General features: G+C 32.2%; 1 non-coding gene across 1 annotated transcript; it reads left to right on the forward strand.

Annotated features, from left to right (window-relative positions):
- The first annotated feature begins 806 nt into the window (after window positions 1-806).
- Window positions 807-20,276, forward strand: LOC105327250 (uncharacterized). Its single transcript, XR_010714807.1, has 5 exons — window positions 807-1,000; window positions 7,151-8,550; window positions 8,671-8,857; window positions 14,672-14,820; window positions 15,351-20,276. It is a non-coding gene; the product is annotated as an uncharacterized protein (transcript).
- Window positions 20,277-20,495: the final 219 nt, after the last annotated feature.

Genomic DNA, 20,495 nt, shown 5'->3' on the forward strand with positions numbered 1-20,495 from the left:
TCATAAAAATTAACTTCAGTATTTAGAAATAAATTTCATAGAAACTTGTTTTATTTGTTTTCGAGGAGTTCTGCCGGTATTGGAGTAAAAACGTTATTGTGTTAAATGTGTACAACAGTTTACAAATCTCTATTTTAATTTTCCTGCAATGTAATCACATCTGTGATAATTGTTTGATATAAATAAAACAGTGTATGCATGAATGTGCAAACAATACTTAAATATTAAATTTATAATTTACAATATAAATCGTAGATATTTTTTTAATTTTGCACAATCTTTTCCGGTTGTAAAGCATTATATCTGACTCATTTGACAGTAAACAAACGTTGCCTGTAAATTTATAGGAAAGTAGTTCATTATCTCTTTTACCAGGACGCAAATACGAGGATCTTAAAATAGCCTTAGCCCATATTAACCATATGATGACAATTTTCATTATATTATAGTGACCATGTGTATTGTGTGATAAAGATTGCTTATTTAAGGATAACATTTTATAGGTATCGGACATTGTTGTCTACCTAGGTATATTTTATTTGAATTTGATATTATTTGTACTGATAAAAGCTAAGGTATTTGTAAAGGCACGTGTATCTGTAACATGTTGTTGATGTTTACATAACGTCATATAATATTTTCAGAAAATAAAAATGATTCTTGATGTTAACCTGTTTTTTCAACTTTTTATAGGTGTAATGCAAAGGGTTATCGGATATCGGCGCATATCACGAGTAACTTCCCTTTTTTAAAGTAAGTTTCCTTTTAAATACTTGGAAATATCCACAGGTATAAATTATCAAATTACAACATCAATGTTCAGTCCTTAGAAAATCATTTGAAATGGCTGCAGAGAAAAAAGACAAGACACCTAATGAAAGGGAGATGGAACTCTATGAGCTTCATATATTTTATCTTGAGAAAGAAGAATCTATACAAGAATTTTTGAATAAACTTCCAAGTACCATGGTAATAAAAGAAGAAATTGACACCAAATTAGGTAAGTCTTGTACGTGCTTTAATATTTCAATGCTACCTTTATATTGTTAATTTTTAGTGTGTCTGGAAAACTAACTAGATTTCTTAAGTTAAATAGCTTTTTTTTCAGATAGTTTAAAATTAAGTATGTTTTTTCTTGAATGTGTCGGAGTTATTTTTAAAACATAATATGTATACCCATGATGAAGCCATGTTAAAATTTGGCCTGCGATACTTATTCTCGGACCATATACTAAGTATATCTTGCTGTGCGGCATGGTGGATCTGAGCTATACTTATGGAACTAAAACGTGGCACCAACGAGTTTAGTTAGATAAAAGTTATACAGTTTAACGAATCGTAAGCATGTAGCCACGAAAGCCGAGAAGGATCATTCGAGATTCGAGATTCGAAATACAAGATTCGAAATACGAGATTCGAGATTCGAAATTCGAGATTCAATATCTAAATTAACCAATCAAATCAAGGATCTGAAAATATGTATCCTAGCGACATCAAACTGTTCTAAATAAAAATCATACGTACATGCTCTTATATACAAATAAATGCTATGTTCACTTCTCCCTACCTAACTAAATAATTATTTGTATTTACTTTTACACAGAATATCTAAGTAGACTAGTAATAATGCAGTGTGCTTCGCGGATCTAAGTGATTTTGTTTGCCCTGGTGCATTTCCACCTGATGCGTTTGAACCCTAAGGTATTTCACCACCAGTAATAGTTTAAAACCCGGGTTTATTCACTCTTTTGTGTAAAAATGCGGTTATGGTAGAGAACTTCATAAGCGTAGCTAATTTTTCTGTAGGGACTCCTAGGCCAATTTTTAAAAATTTTACTCTGTAAATTTAATAAGCTCCAATTTTCCCGAGGAGGGGGTCCAGATCCCCTGACCCCCTCCTTTCTAGATCCCCGCATGAAGATTAGTACATGTATCTAAATAATCTAAATATAAATAATCTGTCCTGTTTCACTAATAAATATAAGCATTACTTATCGTTTTTATGTATGCATACAGTGATACACTAGTACTATGATTATAAACAAATCATTGAGATATTATCACATCATATGCATACGGAATTATTAATAAATACAATTTATTTCCTTTTCCTCAGTAAGCAACTTATTATGAGTCTTACTTTTGGAATTGTTTTCAATATAGAAGGATACCTACTCTCTACAATTAAAGGTAGGGATGATAAGGCGCCAATTTGTTCACATTGCCGATTTCTTGTGCAGAGAACAGTAAAACCCTTTATTTGATTGTGCATGAATATTTCAAAATTAATTGTTGTACATATATTTTGTTATAATTCATTCATTGATACATCAACAAGAAAGAATAAAAGCATATGTTTCACAGCCAAGTTAAGTTTCTCTGTAGTTTCCTACCCCCCTATCCCCCACCGCACCAAAATTGACAATAATTACATATAAGTCATACAAATGTTTACTTTTTTTGTAAGTAAATCTCTAAAGATGTAAATAAGCACTGCAAACAAAGATGTGTGTATTTAATATACTACTACATTACACTTTGCCAGATAAAATGTAATCAGGATGAAGCTACAAGGGGTGAGTGGTGCAAATTTACCAATTTGTCGCCATACACACAGAACACCAAATAAAGAAACTGTGAGTGGTATGTGGAATGCATAAAAGATGGCGGCAAATTATCTCAAATAATCAGTGCAAAAACCCACAAATAGGCTGTTATTTGTCACATATCCTGCAAAAACATTGATAAAAATTGTTATCGTCCCATAACATAGCCGATTAAGTTAATGTGTACATATGGTCATGGTACATGTAATTCTAATATACATGAAGGCGGACGTATCAGGCGGGGATCCAGAAAATTCAATTTCAAAAATGATCGGTTGAATTATATTAAATGCTTTGAAAATTGTTTTAAACTATCGCACGGGTCAAAATGCGTGATAGAAGCTATGTACAGTGTAATTGGAAACTTTCATTTTATATCAATATGTAGTATTACCTATTATAACAAATGAGAGTATAGCACAACTGCCACAAGCAATACATGTCCTTTACTTACCGGCACCACCTCCCTCCCCATAAAAAAAATGAAACAATTGTCGTTTTATTTGCTAAAATGTGTGTGGTTCAAGATTTTTCTAAAGGACATACCCGATTAGAATTGAAAAAAAGAGTCGTACGTTTAAAACTAATTTTGTCAAAACTTTTAGATTCATTTGGTTATATTTTGGTCCATTTGGGTAAATATATGCACCAGCGCAGCTCTAATTTATATATAATCAGGCCATAAATTCAAAATATTTTCAAAAATTAATAGCTTTAAATCCAGTGGATGAAAGAAAAGGAAAGCAAGTCGAACTCGATGAGTGCTAATACCTGTGTTGAATGAATGGTACAGTAGGATATGCGCAAAAAAGTCCCGTCTACTCTTTCCTCCCCTATAATTATTGGAATATTAAATCCGATTATAAGAGTCAAATTAAAAATCAAGTACGGATATGTACCTGTTTATCAAAAGTAAAACTACTCATAATTTATCTACAGTGCATCGTTATGGAGCTACACAGAAAGTTTTATATTAATTTGCCGAGCCAAATGAAATAAACCTGGAAAACGAAGAGAAAACAAAGTGGGGACAGAATAACTGACAAATTAATTAGGACTATATAGCCGCCCCCCCCCCCCCCCCCTCTTGAAATGTATATACTGAAAACAGATTATTGGCGTATAAGATCCGCACACAATTTAAAGAAAATTTCATGTTTTTTTTATCATTATCGCTAGCTAATGTAAGACATCACAAATACCCCAAGCCCCCTCACGGAAAAGGAAATGCTAGGTGATGAGAGAGAGAGAGAGAGAGAGAGAGAGAGAGAGAGAGAGAGATGTAAATCACAGGTGCGCTAACACCGTTAAAATTAAAGCTTGCTAGTTGGTCTGCCCTACCCTAGCTACCTCCTCTCTTTTCTCGTTTTAGAGGCTTAATTATTGTCTATATATGCTTGTAACAAATCAAATCAATTTCAAATTCTAAATCAAACTGAATTTGACACTACAAAACTCTCTCTGTGTCTGTCTGTCTGTCTGTCTGTCTGTCTCTCTCTCTCTCTCTCTCTCTCTCTCTCTCATATCGACAATGGCATTGCCATACCCTACAATACACTATTCTTATATGGATTTTTGTCTTTGAGGTTGTAAATCATTATATCTTCTATGGTTTAAAACTTTATCATAACCTATATTTTGACATGTCGATTATTTATTTGAGTTTCGTTTCATTTAAGAAATGAAGATAATAATTTTTCTATTGATCGACGTATCAAAGAAAAAATTGACCGGAAAACTTCATCGTAGCGCATTGATGAAAAAGTTTTCCGGTCAATTTTTTCTTTGATACGTCGATCAATAGAAAAATTATTATCTTCATTTCTTATCATTTAATTAAACATTTTCAAATAAAAAAATGTGAAGTGTCATTGATCAGAAATGTAAATGATGTAAATGAAGCGGCGCGTATGAATACAAAACAACAACAGCAACAATATTCAAATGGATGCGCCTTCAGCTGATGCAGAGCTATTGTGCTGAATTTAATGGATTTAACACAAAAAGTGAGTTAAAATCTGAACCGGCTAAATTGAAAACGAAAGGAAAATACATGCGATAGCTTGTGATATTATTCACTGTGCACAAAAACTCGTAATAAAACTAGTTTTCATGTGAGATCGCTGGAATATGCAACTGGGCATAACCATCCAAGGAAAGGCGATCGTGGACGAAAATAAGTGATATATCGACAAAGAATAGTATGTATAAGCGACTTTTGTAAACGTTGTGGTAACTAGATAGCCAGTGATGTACTTAAATGGTATATCTGCTGCTTGGAATGCACCGAAGGAGTTGATGCATTAGTTACTGAGTACTCATAGCTTTTCTTTACGACGCTTATTCTGATGACCGATCATCTACGTGTGTAAATTAAAAAAAATTATCGTTACCAAATTTGAACAGCAGTGTTACCGTGAAAGTTTAAAGGCCTATTTGTCCGTTATAATATTCCTGGAAAAGGAACAGCCAGCCTCGCTGTAAATGTTGATTGATCTCAAGCAGACGAAATCGTGAGAAGACGCTTAATTTTCTATTTCGTGAATCAAACAATGTGTTTTGTTTAATTTTGAAGGTTAAACTTTCAAGTTTTTATATTCACAAGGTTGCATTTTGTTTGCTGACAATAAAACAGACACAACTTTACATTTTGTTGACAGTGTTTATCTAGGAAATTCCCATTCTATAAATAGTGTTAAATCAGAACATTTGAGAAAAGTAGATCCGGCGAAAATTTTATTGATGCAGGTATCAAAGAAATTTTTCAACCAATCAGAAGCGCCGATATCTCATCAAACGAATAAATATTAAATGATAGCTAAAACATTTAGATTAAACAGATCTTTCTTCGCGAGCCGATTTTTACACAGTTGGGGCGAATACACTTCGGGTTAAAATTGTTCGGGGGGGGGGGGGGGGGGGGGGAATACATACAGGGCAAACAAAACCACTTAGATTCGCAAAGCCAACAGTGTTATTTCTAATTTAATTGTTTATACTGTGTGGGGTTAATTCATCAATGTTAATTTAACCATTTTATAACCACTATTTAAGAGCTATTAAGACATTTATTTGTAGGAAAGAGCATGTACGAATGATCTTTATTTAGAACAGTTTGATGTTGCTAGGATACAGGTTTCAGATCCATGATTTGATTGGTTAATTTAGATATTGAATCTCGAATTTCGAATCTCGAATCTCGTATTTCGAATCTCGTATTTCGAATCTCGAATCTCGAATGATCCTTCTCGGCTTTCGTATGTAGCCCATGCGGCATTTCATACTATTTTTTGCTCGAGGTCGACCTCCTCACCATTATTTCGGGGAATTTACGCTTATCGGAAAGTAAGCGCAAAACTTGATTTAAATTACCAAAAATGTCCGCACAGTTCTTTAAAAAGAAATTTTATTTCAATATCAAAAAACAAAATTAAAATCAAATATAAAAAAAAAATGCACAATGTTTCTTTATGATGCAATCATAACGTTTTAAAACGCTTTTATTTCCAAGACATTTAAGCCTCATCAATACTGGTCGTACATACGTATATAGATGCTCTGTGGGCTCATGTTCATGAGCACCTACCGTCGCTGTTTGACATGCACATCAATCACCATGATTTCTTTGCAATACCTGAAAGTGCACATGCACGTGGCAGTTGCGCTTGACTAAAGAAACCCGTTTAATAATCGTTCACAGGCACGAATAATGCAAGGATGTCTCACTTATCGCAACCCGCGCACTCTGACCCTTAAATGTACGATGACCACAAGTCGCTTGTGCTCATCATCAATGTTTAATTTGAACGCACAGTAAGTTATACTGACACCATGCGTAACACCAATTGCTCATAGTGCGTGCTCATTACACTTCCCCCAAATTAATAACAATGGAAAAAATTTTCATTGGGAAAATAGCAATTCATCACAGCAGAAATTACAGTTTAACAGCCGTCTTTCTCTTCGAATTCTTTTCGACATTTCAATCTTTACTTTGTTAATGCATATTGAGAAATAAAATTTTATTTCAGTACATGTCTTAAGAAAAAACATTCTTTGGAAAAACTGATATTTGTTTGTGCAACTATTATGAGGCAATTCCAAAGTCAGATGTCGGTACGCGATTGACTTGCAAGATTAGATAGTATTTCGGTTAAAATGTTCGCAAGGCGAACGTACGTCTGTTGCACGATCAATAATTGTAAGACTATAGTTCCTCGGGGCATAGCACGTTGAGGGTAGCATACTGTCTTGAAATAAAATTGTACGTGACACCTATGACTGGCACGTCACACGTTTGTTTGTATAACGTTGCAGTTTTTCTCGCCCTACGGTCAGTTACGGCAGCCAAGATTGGTAAAATCCGTGGCACATGCACACGCACGATCACCAAACAAGCACGTCTAGTTGTGCCTAGGGCTTTAAGAATCGCACGGAAAATCGTACACACGTGACTTGCATGCATGTGATAAGTTCTAAAAAGCTTCCGCCATTATGATATTATATAATTTAGAAATGAAAGTTTTGTAACATTTTGTTTTTAGGCAATCTTCCAAAATATTCAAAATACACGAGGAGCTGTTCTTGGATCATTGAAACATCTTTGGGGAACGCCTTCTCTACAAACATTTTCAATCATTGGGTTGAGCATAAGCCGTCAAGAGAAAAAATGTCATGGCTGCAAACTTTGCCTCTGAAAAGACGTTCCTTCCGAGCTCCAGAAACCATAGTAGAATGTAATGTCAAAGTTATGGGTGGAAGTATGACTTCTCCTGTTGAATTCGTCAAACACTGGGAAGAGGTAGCAGTTGCTGAGTTTCAACAAGACTCGTCCGTGTTAGTCTTAACAATCTCTGCTGGCATTGCGATCGAGATCAAGTTATCGCATTACATTCTTCATCAACATAGTATCATGCAGTTACAGAATGACAAGACTATCTTTTGTTTTAACGTGAAATTTTGTCCAAAATTATTTAAAGATCCATACAACAGAAAACAAAGGATTTCTTGCAGAGGAACCAGGTATCCGGAATTTGGTCTGTTAACGAGTTTCTGTGTACAGTTTAAAAATGAAAGTCCTATAACATCCAGATTGTCGTGGTACCTAAGATATGTAGACTTTGCCATTGTTCATACTCAATTGAGCGTTAGTGATCAAGTCCAGGAAATGAATCTGGAAATTAAAAATTTTGATAATGCCTATGCCTGGAGATCTCTCTGCTGTCAGGGATATAAGGTAACCAACCAATTAAGGACACTCGGTTTGGAAGAAATTTTATCAGAGGAATGTAAATATTCCGACGTGTTTACAACACTGGCCGACCATCTTGCCGGAAAACCATTCTTTCATTTAAAAGAAGAAATGCAAGATGCAATCAAACTGACAGAAAGCTATGGATTTGACAATAAAGTACCTAAAAACTACACAATGGTTCGAAGAGCTGTGCTTACACCGTCCAGATTTATTTTGTTGTCCAAAGAACCAGTATATTTCAATAGAATTTTACGCCAGTACAATGCTGATTATTTCATACGACTGGTTTATCGGGACGAAGACTTTGAGAAAATAAGCGGAATGAAATACAGAGGACCTCAGCATTTGTTAGAGGACATGAAACAACATTTTATTAATGGCTTTACTATTTATGACCGTCATTACGAGTTTCTTGGATGTTCCAACAGCCAACTTCGAGAACACAGCTTTTGGTTTTTCAGCTCGTACGATGGAATCACAGCCGAATTCATCAGACAAAGCTCTGGTGATCTAGCCAAGGAACGGTGTGTTGCATCTTACGTGTCTCGATTTGGTCTTTGCTTTTCGTCGTCTTGGAATACACTAACTATTGAAGAACATGAAGAAGTTCGTTTTGAAAAAGACGTAACAAGAAACGGATATTGTTTCACAGACGGTATTGGAAAAATTTCGAAAAGGCTTGCAGCAAAGGTTGAATATTTTAAAGTTTTTTTTTTAAAGATAACATTCAAAATCCGTATTATTGTATAATAATTAAGGTCTTCCGTTTCCAACGGAAGCCCTTGTTGTTTTTATTAATTCTTATTTTAGGTTGCCAAAAGTATGGATTTGAATATTGTTCCCTCGGCTTTCCAAATACGTTACGGTGGATGTAAAGGAGTTATTGCTATAGATCCATCATTGGGAGAAAATAGAGAAATAGTTGTTATACGGGAAAGTATGAAAAAGTTTGAATCAAACTCAAAAAGTCTGGAGGTATTGCAGGTTTCACGTCCAGGTAAATAATTTGTATTTCCTACAGCTGTATTTTGGTTTGTAAATGATGCTTTTTTACCTAAATTTCCTATGAGAATTACATTCCCTTAAGGCCACCTCAATTTCTTAAATTAATATTATACAGAAATTTTGTTTTTTAAACTTGTATACATCTAATTATTTTTTTTCAATTTAATAAACAATAATCTGTGAGGGAAACTGAAAGAATATTTCCGAGTTGTTCTGGTTTGGCACAAGAAGCTACATGTGTAACTATATCACTATAAACGTAGCAAATATTAAGGACATGTGAACCTGACATGAAACTAATTGAATAATTGAAAAAATTGTTTAAACAGACTCTAATCGATTTGTTTTGGTCAAAAAAGACATTTTAAGCATATGTTCGTGAGTTCGTTTCCATGGCAACGACCTTCAAACTTACCCATGTTCAAAAAATTAGAACGAGAAAAAAAAACTTAAATGCAATTTAAAAATGTCATAAAAGACATATTTACAATTAACTAGAAAAATTTTCTCACCAAAATATTAAAAAGGTTAATAAAATACTCTATTTATTTGAAAATGGATTATAAGAATTCCTTTTCTTAAATCCGCTATTTTAGTTTGAATTTCCTCTGACCACTAAAAAAGTGACATTTTTTGACGTGACCAGAGCTAGAAAAATTGCAAAAAATACTATTTCCTATAATTACACTATAATTTTTTTAATGTAATTTTGAAGAAATGATAAATAGCAAAAAATTAGTAATCAATAATTGGCATGTTGGTGAATTAGAAAAAAAGATAATAACGTCTGAATTTCCTCTGACCTCTATTGAAATAGATGCTACAAACCCTACATGCTGTTAAAAAAAGACGTATAATTCAGTTTTGAATGGCAATTTCTTTCAACTAGTTATACTGTGAACCTGCATAAGTTCTTGTAGAACAAAATTAATGGAGTTGTGTTGTAAATACTACAACTAATTGAATTAAAAAGGCTGAAAATCCGAATTTCCTCTGATCTGACTTTTACAAAAAATCACTCTGCGCGCTTCATGAAAGTCAACACTGCCATAAATGGTTGTATTTCTAAAAACCAATCATATAAAGAGAAAATGATTCTTTAATTTAACAATTTTTTCACTTCCTAAAGAGTTTATTTTAATGGTAATTAACAGAGTGTCATAGTTGTGCATCTGATATAATCAAGAAACTCTAGTCTCTGTACACAAAAAAGAAAAACATGCATGAAAACTTTAATACACACAATCTTTATTAAGCCTTTGTTGAAAGATTTAAAATACAATCAAACCAAATAAATCACAGGTTTCATAAAAATCCTATACTGATTGTAATTAATTTGAATTTCCTCTATCAATCTTTAAAAGTTTTGTCTGATTTGCAAGGTATTGCATTAAAATGGGTGTCGGAAAATAGGAGAATCTTTCAAATGATTACAGGTATAAAATGAAATTTGATACTTAATCATGATAATTCTTTAAATCATATTATCTGATTGAACTAAACAACACTGCAGATTCTGAAATGATTTGTCCTTATGTATATACATGATTGTATGCAATCCTATAAATCCTTTGAACTTTGAACCCTTCCTTGGTCCCCATATTGGTCTTGATGCTATTTATAATGTATGATTTAGACTTTATCAGAATGATTTTGCAGGGTAATATATTACAATGGTTCAGCCTCAATTTGAACTAAAATATAGAAAATGTGGAAGGCCACACCAATTAAATTTCTTTTTCATCGGATCCTGCATGCTCGTGTTTAAATAAAACTTTACAAATCATATCATTATGGACCGCCTAAAAATTTCGGCTACAAAAAACAATAATCTTAATATTTTATCGCTAGCCCGCTTGTACCCTTTTCCACTTAATGTCCGACAAGCAAGAAATTATATTGGTGTGGCCTAACTAGGATATGTATATTTTTTTTCAGGCAAAAATGATAAAAATATAGATAAGGATAAGTTATAACAAAAATATTCTTATTCACAAAAATCATTTCAAAAAATATTTAAAATAAACAATTTACTCAACCATACATTCATAACTCATTCAAAAACTCTGTAATTTAAGAGGATTGATATTTTCTGTGAGGCTTGTTGTATATAAGTGTCATAATTAATGATGATCTCAACTTGATCTACATCAGTAACCTTATCAGGGTTATAAAATAAAACAGACTTCAGACAGATAAATGGATGGACAGACAGACACTAATAGACAGAAATGATGATTTGATATACTATGCAATCATCAAATTAAACATAATTATAAACATAAGACATATATTTTAAAAACCAGTTTCTCCACATGAACAGTATATAGCCATTACAAACTTCATTACTGCACTTGGTCAGTATAAACACCTTTTGATATCTATCAATTGTATTTCTTATAGCATATGCATTATCATAATATATATTCTTTTACAATACTAATTCTTAATTGTATGCATTATATGTCCAAATTATTCATGACTTTTGGAGTTTCAGAAATGGTTTTCAAATCCAAGTAAATGTAATAAATCATAAATGGTAGATTATCACTGGTTTGGTCCAGTTTCATATTTCAGGATATGTTGTGCTGCTTATTAATTGTCTTAATATTATATCATAAATGTTGAAATAAATATTGTCATCCTTAAATTACCAAATAAATGATCCAGGGCATCAATCGGGAAAGGCTTTATCAGGATGAACATAACAGAGACAATAATCTGATTATCAGCTCTTCTCTTCATCACTCATGGTTTCAGTTCTTTACATTAGTCTTATATTTTTCCGCATTGTGTCTTGTATTAGGAATGACCTCGTTAACACATACCAGTGATGTTCTTTATCTCTTGGAGGTTTGAAAAGTCTGTATTAAAAAAAAAACAACTGATATTACTGGTACTATTACTTATAACATATAAGAAGGACTTATATGAAAGGATGATTTTAAGAAGCTACATGTAGAAAAATAAAATTCATATAGGCATATTATGAAAGTGTATGCAACATAGAAAGACAGAACCTTATATAAATGGATTATTCTATACAACAATTTGATATCAGGTGAAACTTGTCAACATTTTATTCTAATCTTGAAAATTTAAATTAATGTTACTTAACTTGACAATTTCATATCTTATATAACTGTGTGTATTTAGAAATCTTGCGTTTTAATGATTTGAAAATAATGGGAAAAAAATAAGAATTTGTAACAATAATGAACCCAGCACATGAAATCTAAATATGATGTGAGCAATTCTATCAACCGATAAACCATGATATACTAATTTTTCTTTCAACTGTACTTTGATTTTTCCAGTTCAATAAAGGTGAATATCAGTCAGCTGTTCAAATATTTTAACAGTACAGAGAATCAACATTATCAGTTATTGATAGTGAATAAAAGATTAATTCTTCATGTTATGAACTATATGTGCTAAAAAAAATCATCAATACAAACATATAACCTATTCCTTACAAATATACTGTTCAAGCTAATGTGCATGAAAGTGTTACACTAAAAATATTTTGTGAGTAAATGCTGGTAAATAAGCTTGTCATATGCTAGAGTAAACTCAGGGCCCTCTATCATCTATGCGGTTAACCTTACCATTTATCATCAGATGGTTAATTTCAATTAAGAAAATTCGAACTGAAATTGTGATTATTTTAATTACAAACACTGACTGAATTAACAATGAATAATTTTTATATTTGAACAAATTAGGATTATTGTGTAGCTATTCTGCATATAGGCTAGGCGATATTGTTTTCACGTGGATAATATACGAGCATAATAATCTGTAATGTGAACATAATACAATAGCACATGTCATGATAAGACACCTACCATGCTTACTGCTTGCAAATGGCAGGTTTAGATCACAGGGAACTAGTGTATGGTCTCGTCCTTTTTTCCATTCCCTTTTTATGACACCCGACATCAGTTTGTGTTCGCAATATTCGTCAAACACTAATAATATCCATCAGTTTTTGTCATTCCGACTTGTTGTTTACATCGAGATTTGGGAAATTACCGGAAATCGGCGCAAGTATGTCGTAAACTTTAAGTTTGTAAATGATTAAAAAAGTAAAACCTTTTGATGTAAATGTTGATATAAATGATATTTTATGCAAATTCATAAACTTACACATTTTATATCACTGTTTTAAAGCTTAAATTAAGCAAATATACCGTAGATGTGGAAATACGACAGCTCATCGCCAGACGACAGTTCGCGTTGCGCAATGAACTTGTTTTTGTCAGGTTCACATATCCTTAAAGACTGTATATGAATTACAATACATATAATGTTAATAGACATATTGGTTTTAAAAAAAAGAGTCTCCTTTAGGTATACTGAATATGGATTATTGATATCCGTTATCTGAAATATATTTGGGGTAATCTACCAACAGAAATATATGAGTATCAATTATGTGTAAATTATTTAGTGAAAATATATTAAAATCATTCTTGGTTCACTATATTAGTACGAGGAAAATAATCAAAGTCATCTTTTCACAAGAACATGAATTTCAATAATATAACATTTTTATTGAAAACTTAATTTCTTCTTAGTTATGTATAAATAATGTTTAAAGGATTTTTTTCTCTCCACAAAATAAGATGGCTTGCAAGTGGGTTTTTTAGACAGGGGAGAACTTTGAAATTAATATTTAGTGACAATTATTGATTTAGTTTTAAGAGGTTGTATGAAGTAACAAATTGCTAGAACAAAGCTTGTAGTTGACTTTTTAATTTGAGATTTTTATGGTCATATTTACATGTAACGTCCCACTCAGTATCTAGAAAGGAAATTATTTATTGTAAGCTGCATACTGCAACTCTCTGCAGAGGGGGCAGAGATACAATTCCATGGTGCAAGTGCGGGGGTGATTTACTCCCGCAACGATTTTGGCTCAAAATATAAATTAATGACATACCATTTGCATTTTTTTTATCAGAACTCAAACAGTGTAGTTGTGTAGGATATCAATTAACCACAAAATATTAGATATAGACCATGTATCGGTTATTTTTAGTGTTAGTCAACATATCAACTTGAATATGTCCACCGTGTTTACTGACCGTGATCGGTTTAATATTGGAACAGCCAATGATATTTTAGTGATAGAACGATGTAATACCGCTTATTTACACTGATAATTGCGTTATCCACGTTATCTAGCCCATCTAAACCCGAAGCGTATACCACATGCAATCACGCGAGAACTATCATGGCTGCTGAAAAAGACAATTAGCTAAAATGCTGGTGTATTTTATTTCATTTTTCTCCATAAATAGATCATGGAAGTGTAAAATACAAACATGTAACAAAGATCTCCATGTCTCCATGTTTAGACCAAAGTCAGCCGGTTTAATAAATAAGTTTTGCACCATTTCGGAGATCCTATGGAATGGTATTCCTCTTCATAAACATCAGATGAAAAAAATCAAAGAGGGCTAGATTATGGCAAATAATTTATTTTTAATGGGCTTTATTATATTTTTAAGCGATATATATATATATATGTACAGATGATTTTTAAAAAATGTTGATAATATAAATCAAAAAAGTAATAAAAAAAAACTGACATATCTCATGGATCACAAAAAGAAAGAGACTTAGAAGCGAATGGATAAATTCTTTTTGGAATGCATCTTAGTTTACTAATATAAAGAATATGAAAACTGGCAAATTTGGAATCAATTATTTTTTTAAATTAAAACTTTTCAAGTGTATACATATTAAATTCAAATATCACTGTCGTTTGAAAGATATATATATGTTTTCTTTATTGCAGCTCCACTTCACCTTAACCGACAAGTCATAACGCTCCTCTCAGGACTAGGAATTTGCAACAATTATTTTCAAGATCTCCAAGAGACAATGTTATATGAATTGTCAAAAATGCTTTTTGATAATGATGCGGCATTTGTAAATCTTAGAGAGGTTAGTTTGATCCTATCTATCTGTCTATCTAAAAATAATACATTCGGTAACAAAATACTCCAACAATTAAGTTCATAGCGTTTTTGCCTTTTTGTCACCTAGTTTGTCTTTGCCTGGTTTGTCATACATTGTATATACATGTATAAGGCATACAACTGGATTCCAAAGGATGATTTGATCCTTTCACGGAAAATTTGATATATCGATCTTTGTTATCTTCTCTCATCAAATAGAATATAATAAATCAGACTATCTAATTGCAATTCTGAAAACATTTTGCCTGTCTGCTAACTATTTTAGAAATTACCTGGAATAGTGATGATAAAAGTATTCTTTGTATATTTAGTATAGTCTCTTTACGACGGTTAATAATGCATGTTGAAACAAAAAGGTTCACAATTCTGTAGGTTTTGTTTAATAAGATTAAATAGTTATATGATTGGAACACAATGCCATTTATTATTTGGCAAATCTGCAATGAATAGTGATTATCTCTTTTATATATTTCCATATATTTTGCTTAATTTCAGCTTTCAATCGGCATTGATTTTGAAAATCTGCACCGAGAAGGAATTAGTTTTGTTTGCGAGCCTTTTTACAGGTCTCTTCTTTTGTGTATTTTTCATCGGAAGCTTAAAGATTTGAAAAACAGAACAAGAATTAAAATTCCTCTTAATAAAGGTCGATTTATGATGGGCACTTCAGATGAAACTAAGACACTGGCATACGGACAAGTGTTTATACAGTATTCTACAGAACCGCACCATCCTATGATAAACGTAAAAACTGTTCTGGGTAAAGTAGTAGTCACAAAAAATCCTTGTTTTCATCCAGGAGATCTTCGTATACTTGAAGCAGTGGATATCCCCGGACTTCGACATATGGTTGACTGTATTGTTTTCCCTCAGCGTGGTTCTCGGCCACATCCAAATGAAATGTCCGGTTCTGATCTTGATGGAGATGAATATTTTGTTTGCTGGGATGAGCGACTTCACTCGATTAAAAACCAAATTCCAATGGATTTTCCAAAAGCTAAAAAGAAACGTCTTGAATCAGATATAACGGTACCAGACATCGTTGAGTTTATTGCAAATTACATACAAAATGACAACTTAGGAATCATCGCAAATACTCATCTGGTCTTTGCGGACTATGAAAGGGACGGAATATTTTCAAGTTCATGTCTTCAATTAGCAAAAATGCATTCTGATGCTGTGGACTTCCCGAAGACTGGCAATGCACCGTCATTACAAAATTTTGAGTCTCCAAAAGAGTATCCAGATTTTATGATGAAAAGAGATAAGCTACAATACACGTCTTTAAAAATAATCGGAAAACTTTTTCGACAGTGCCGATTTTTACTTTCAAAAACTCATTTTCAAGCCTTTTTCGATGGTATTGGCGTGAGTGATATAACTGATCTTCCTTTGTCACAAATAGATATTGAAAATGCTATTTTACAAAGGAATGTTTACAACGAGAGTATCCTACAAATAATGAATGCTTATGGCATTGAAAATGAGGCGGAAGCGTGTACCGGATTAGTCGAGTCACCAAAGAGCAGAAGAGGTTGCTTAAAAGGCGAAACATATAACGTTGAAAAGGCCCTTCGGTCTCAAATATCCGTTTTATTTGAACGAACTAGAACAGAGTTTTTCAGAGACTTTGGCGGAGAAAAAAAGTTATCTGAATTAAAGAGTATGATAATTTCTAGAAAAGCGTTGGCATGGTATACAGTAACTTATGAGGATCGTTTCAGAACACCCAATCAATTAACAAGTTTTCCTTGGGTAGTAGCTGATGTTATATGTCAAATAAAACTGAAAATACTGCGAAACAATGCTGTTGACAAAATAGAACGAAGTATTCAAACGAAGATAAAGTCTTTTGAATTAGATCAAAATAGAACTACCGGTATTAACAAACTACGTCCTGTGATTCAGACTAACATCCCTCGGAAAATACATACTAAATTTTTATTTGAACATGAACTGTTTTCAGCCAATTGCTGCAATGAATTTCTCGGAATAGAAAAAAAAGATCTCAAGATATTTTTAAGATATATGGAACGTCATCAAGATCATTCATTTTATTCTGAACATGACATATTTCAAAAAGGGTTTATATGCTTTCCTATCAAAATATCTTCAAATGAAAAGGGATTCGTGACTTTAGTTACAGATGAAAATATAAAACAATTGTGTGGAAGACTGAATAACTTCATTCAAAAGTCCCATGAATTAAGTTATATTGCGCAAATCCTTCTCGAGAACATACGAGAAAGTAATTACGATGGAGGACCAATAGATATTTATGAATGTGTCTTTCCACTGATGCTATTAGAAGAATCAGCAAATCAGTATGTAGACCGGAACAAGTTAAGTTCGAGTATTTTTTCAGAACTGTTGTTACGTTGTTTAAGAAATGCAAGAGGATTTGTCGAAAATTGTGTACATTCGTCATGCCTACCCACTCCCTTTAAACAATGGTTAGTAAGAAATAAAAAGAATATAGTACATATGTGTTTGCAAAAATACATAGAAATCGCCGAGTCTTTAAATATCGTTTCTCGAAGTCATGGACGAGGTTTTGAGCATGAAACATCCGAATCTGTACTTCTCCCAACCGAGTCTTGGAGCACAATTGAGTATGCTCAAACTTATGCCCGTTTCAAAATGATGGAAATTTCTGGCGCTGATGTTTATTTACATAGCGTATCGTTTAGAAAACAAGAGAGTTTACAAATGGAGGCAGTCGGAACAGTGCCCCAACTAAGTTGTCTCAGCAACATTGTGTATGAATTATCAGAAAAATCAAAAAGCTTGCAATCGGCAAGAAATGGTTATGTATCAATGAATGGAACATTTTCCGTTTTATTTGAAGGAGCTTCAGATAACGTGGACATTTTAAAGTTAGTAAAATACGATGGTCTGTGTCAAGGAAAACACAGAAAAGTTGCAAAATATATTCCACAACTTTTGAATACCAAATGCAATGCCTCATATGGTAGAGATGCCTTTCATGAAATGTTTATGTCGCAGTGGCGAATAGTCCAGAGTGAATATGATTCCATTTTTCATGGTGATTTATGCATTGTTCTTGCTTTAGGATATTTTTATGTCATGGATATCCAGCATTCCACCCTGTCAATTTCTGACTTAAACCAATATTTGAGTTCGTATCAAGAACGATTAGAAAATCAACGCTCAAGATCTAAAGTACCGTATTCCTTTTCCTTTTTACCGATAAACAGCAATTTAGAAAACATTGAAAAAATCCTTTCTGAACATTTCGTGGAAATACAAACGGAGAAAAGAGTAAAAGTCCGACTTGGAAATATGGGAATGTGTGACCTGGATGAAAATCTAAGTTTTTTACGATGGAATGCACCCGAAATAAAATGGTTTCTTGGTCAAATAATTTGCAAATGTGAAAACAGAACGAGCGTCAGATGTAAAATGCAGTCGTTCAGAAATTTAAAAGAAAGGGCATTACAAAGCATGAAAGAGTATGAACTCTTAGTGGATCACATATTTAATGGGTCTCTCTGTGAAAAAAAAGACAATGTGTATATTATCAGAAATGAAATTGTCAAATACATTCGAGAAAAGGAAACAACAGTTTATTCCAATTTAAATTTACATACTGAAAACGAAGCATGGCGGTCAGTTAGGGTAGAAGTGTCAAAAATTCGTGAATATGAGGTAGGTTATCTTGACCGTCAGGTTGCAAAATGTATCTCTGAAAGAACTGAATTAGTGATCATACCACCAACCCCTGACACCAAATCATCAGAAGACGAGATCAGAAATTATGTAGACTGTCTTTGGGATGTTGCTTTGTACTTTGGAAATGTTATGGATAGTTAGGTTTACCTATCATGTAAAGAAATGAGCAATTTTCGTTTAAAGAACATTTAAGTGACATGAAATAGATTGTTTATTAGAAATACATTCTTAATTTGGTTTATGGTATTGAGGAGGTAATAATATTAATATTAAGTCAAAAATAAACAATAAAATTGACACAAATTAAATAATTTTTCATTCATTTTAAAGCCCTAGCTATTGATCTGCAATTAACGTATTTCAAAACATTATCAAAGAAGATAGTGCTGTTAAATAGTTTACAAAATAATGATTTTTCAAAGTACATTCTTGAATCAAAATTGATAAAATTATCCATTATACAAAACGGTTACTATATGATTATTTAGTAAGATATACTCTCAACCTTTGACATTTCTAAATATATCATACCACCTCAATATTGTGTTATCATCTTTGCTGTATTTATCATTATTATTATCTTGATTAATTGATGATAAAAAAAAATGACAGATCATTTATAGCTATATTCATTTTATATCTGCAGAACTCTATCTTTACGGGAAATTTGTCAGACTGTAGAATTACAATTATATACAAAACCTGTGTATTTATGTTGAGCAGGGTGTTTTGACATGATAAAGTAATTAAAGAATATATTCTGTTAATATTTTCATCTAAAAGATTCCTAAAAGATTTTACTAATGATTCACAACTTAACTTGCCTCAAATTCATGTCAGAATTAAGAATCGCCATTTTTACCTGGATACAAACCATTCCATTTAACCTTTACATGATTGATATTAAAAATATTAAGTCAAGAAAAGTAATGACATATAAAGTCAAATGTCTCAGAAACGTTTTGGTATTTATTTTCTTAATCAATATATTCCTAAATAAGGTTAATAAGTCCCTTAATAAACCCCTGCAAAATCTTTTGTGCGCAATAGATATACAGATTCAATTATAAATCGACTTTGTTTTTAATGTATATTAAAGTGTTTATAATACCCATTGACAGGTAAGTTATCTACTAGGGAGAAACATTTATTTTACGTAATTTAGGCGAATCCCTTAAGAAAATCCATTTGCTATAGAAAATTAAGTTTTAACTCAAGGATTTTAATATATGGTCTTCAAATTTAATATCCTTTAGGAAATTTACCTCGCCAAATACTATTTCGACAGAAAATACTTTTGACCGATAGGATCTAGATAATGTTTGTGTGGTGTTTATATAGTACTCTTAGATCTTCTAACAGATAAGTTAAAACCTTTTACTTCCATAGCAATTATTATTATTTATATGATTGTTTAAAAAGTAAATTATTTAACTGTCATGTGAAATATGACCAATATGTGCCAATATCGCAATGGAAAATAATATGGAACAGTATTCTTTTTTCCATTTAACTGTAACTGATTAAAATCTAAGCTTGAATCTAGTAGAATCACAATCAACAAAGTGAATAGCAGATAATTGTACAAGATTCAACTGATTATAAAACTTTATTTTCACTTAAAATACCGCTTTCATTTTAGATAATGTATACATGTAGAAATAAGATAAATTGAGATCAAAATTTTGTTAATGTTTCAAAATGAAATAAATGACTTTAGTACCAGTTTGTTAGTTGTTGACGATTCGATCCTTAATTAAGTGATGTTTGCAATCTTCAAATGAAAATAGGACCCTCAATCTTTCTTTGTTTGGATCAAACCGGTTATTACTACTGGAAACGGGAATCTGAAGAATTTCATCTAATATCATTTTACAATTGAGATAAAATATAGGATGAAAATTTATTCTTAAAAAGTATTATCAAGTACATATTATTCTTTACATG

This window comes from Magallana gigas, chromosome 6 (genome assembly GCF_963853765.1).
Source record: "Magallana gigas chromosome 6, xbMagGiga1.1, whole genome shotgun sequence".
In the NCBI taxonomy this organism is placed as follows: domain Eukaryota; kingdom Metazoa; phylum Mollusca; class Bivalvia; order Ostreida; family Ostreidae; genus Magallana; species Magallana gigas.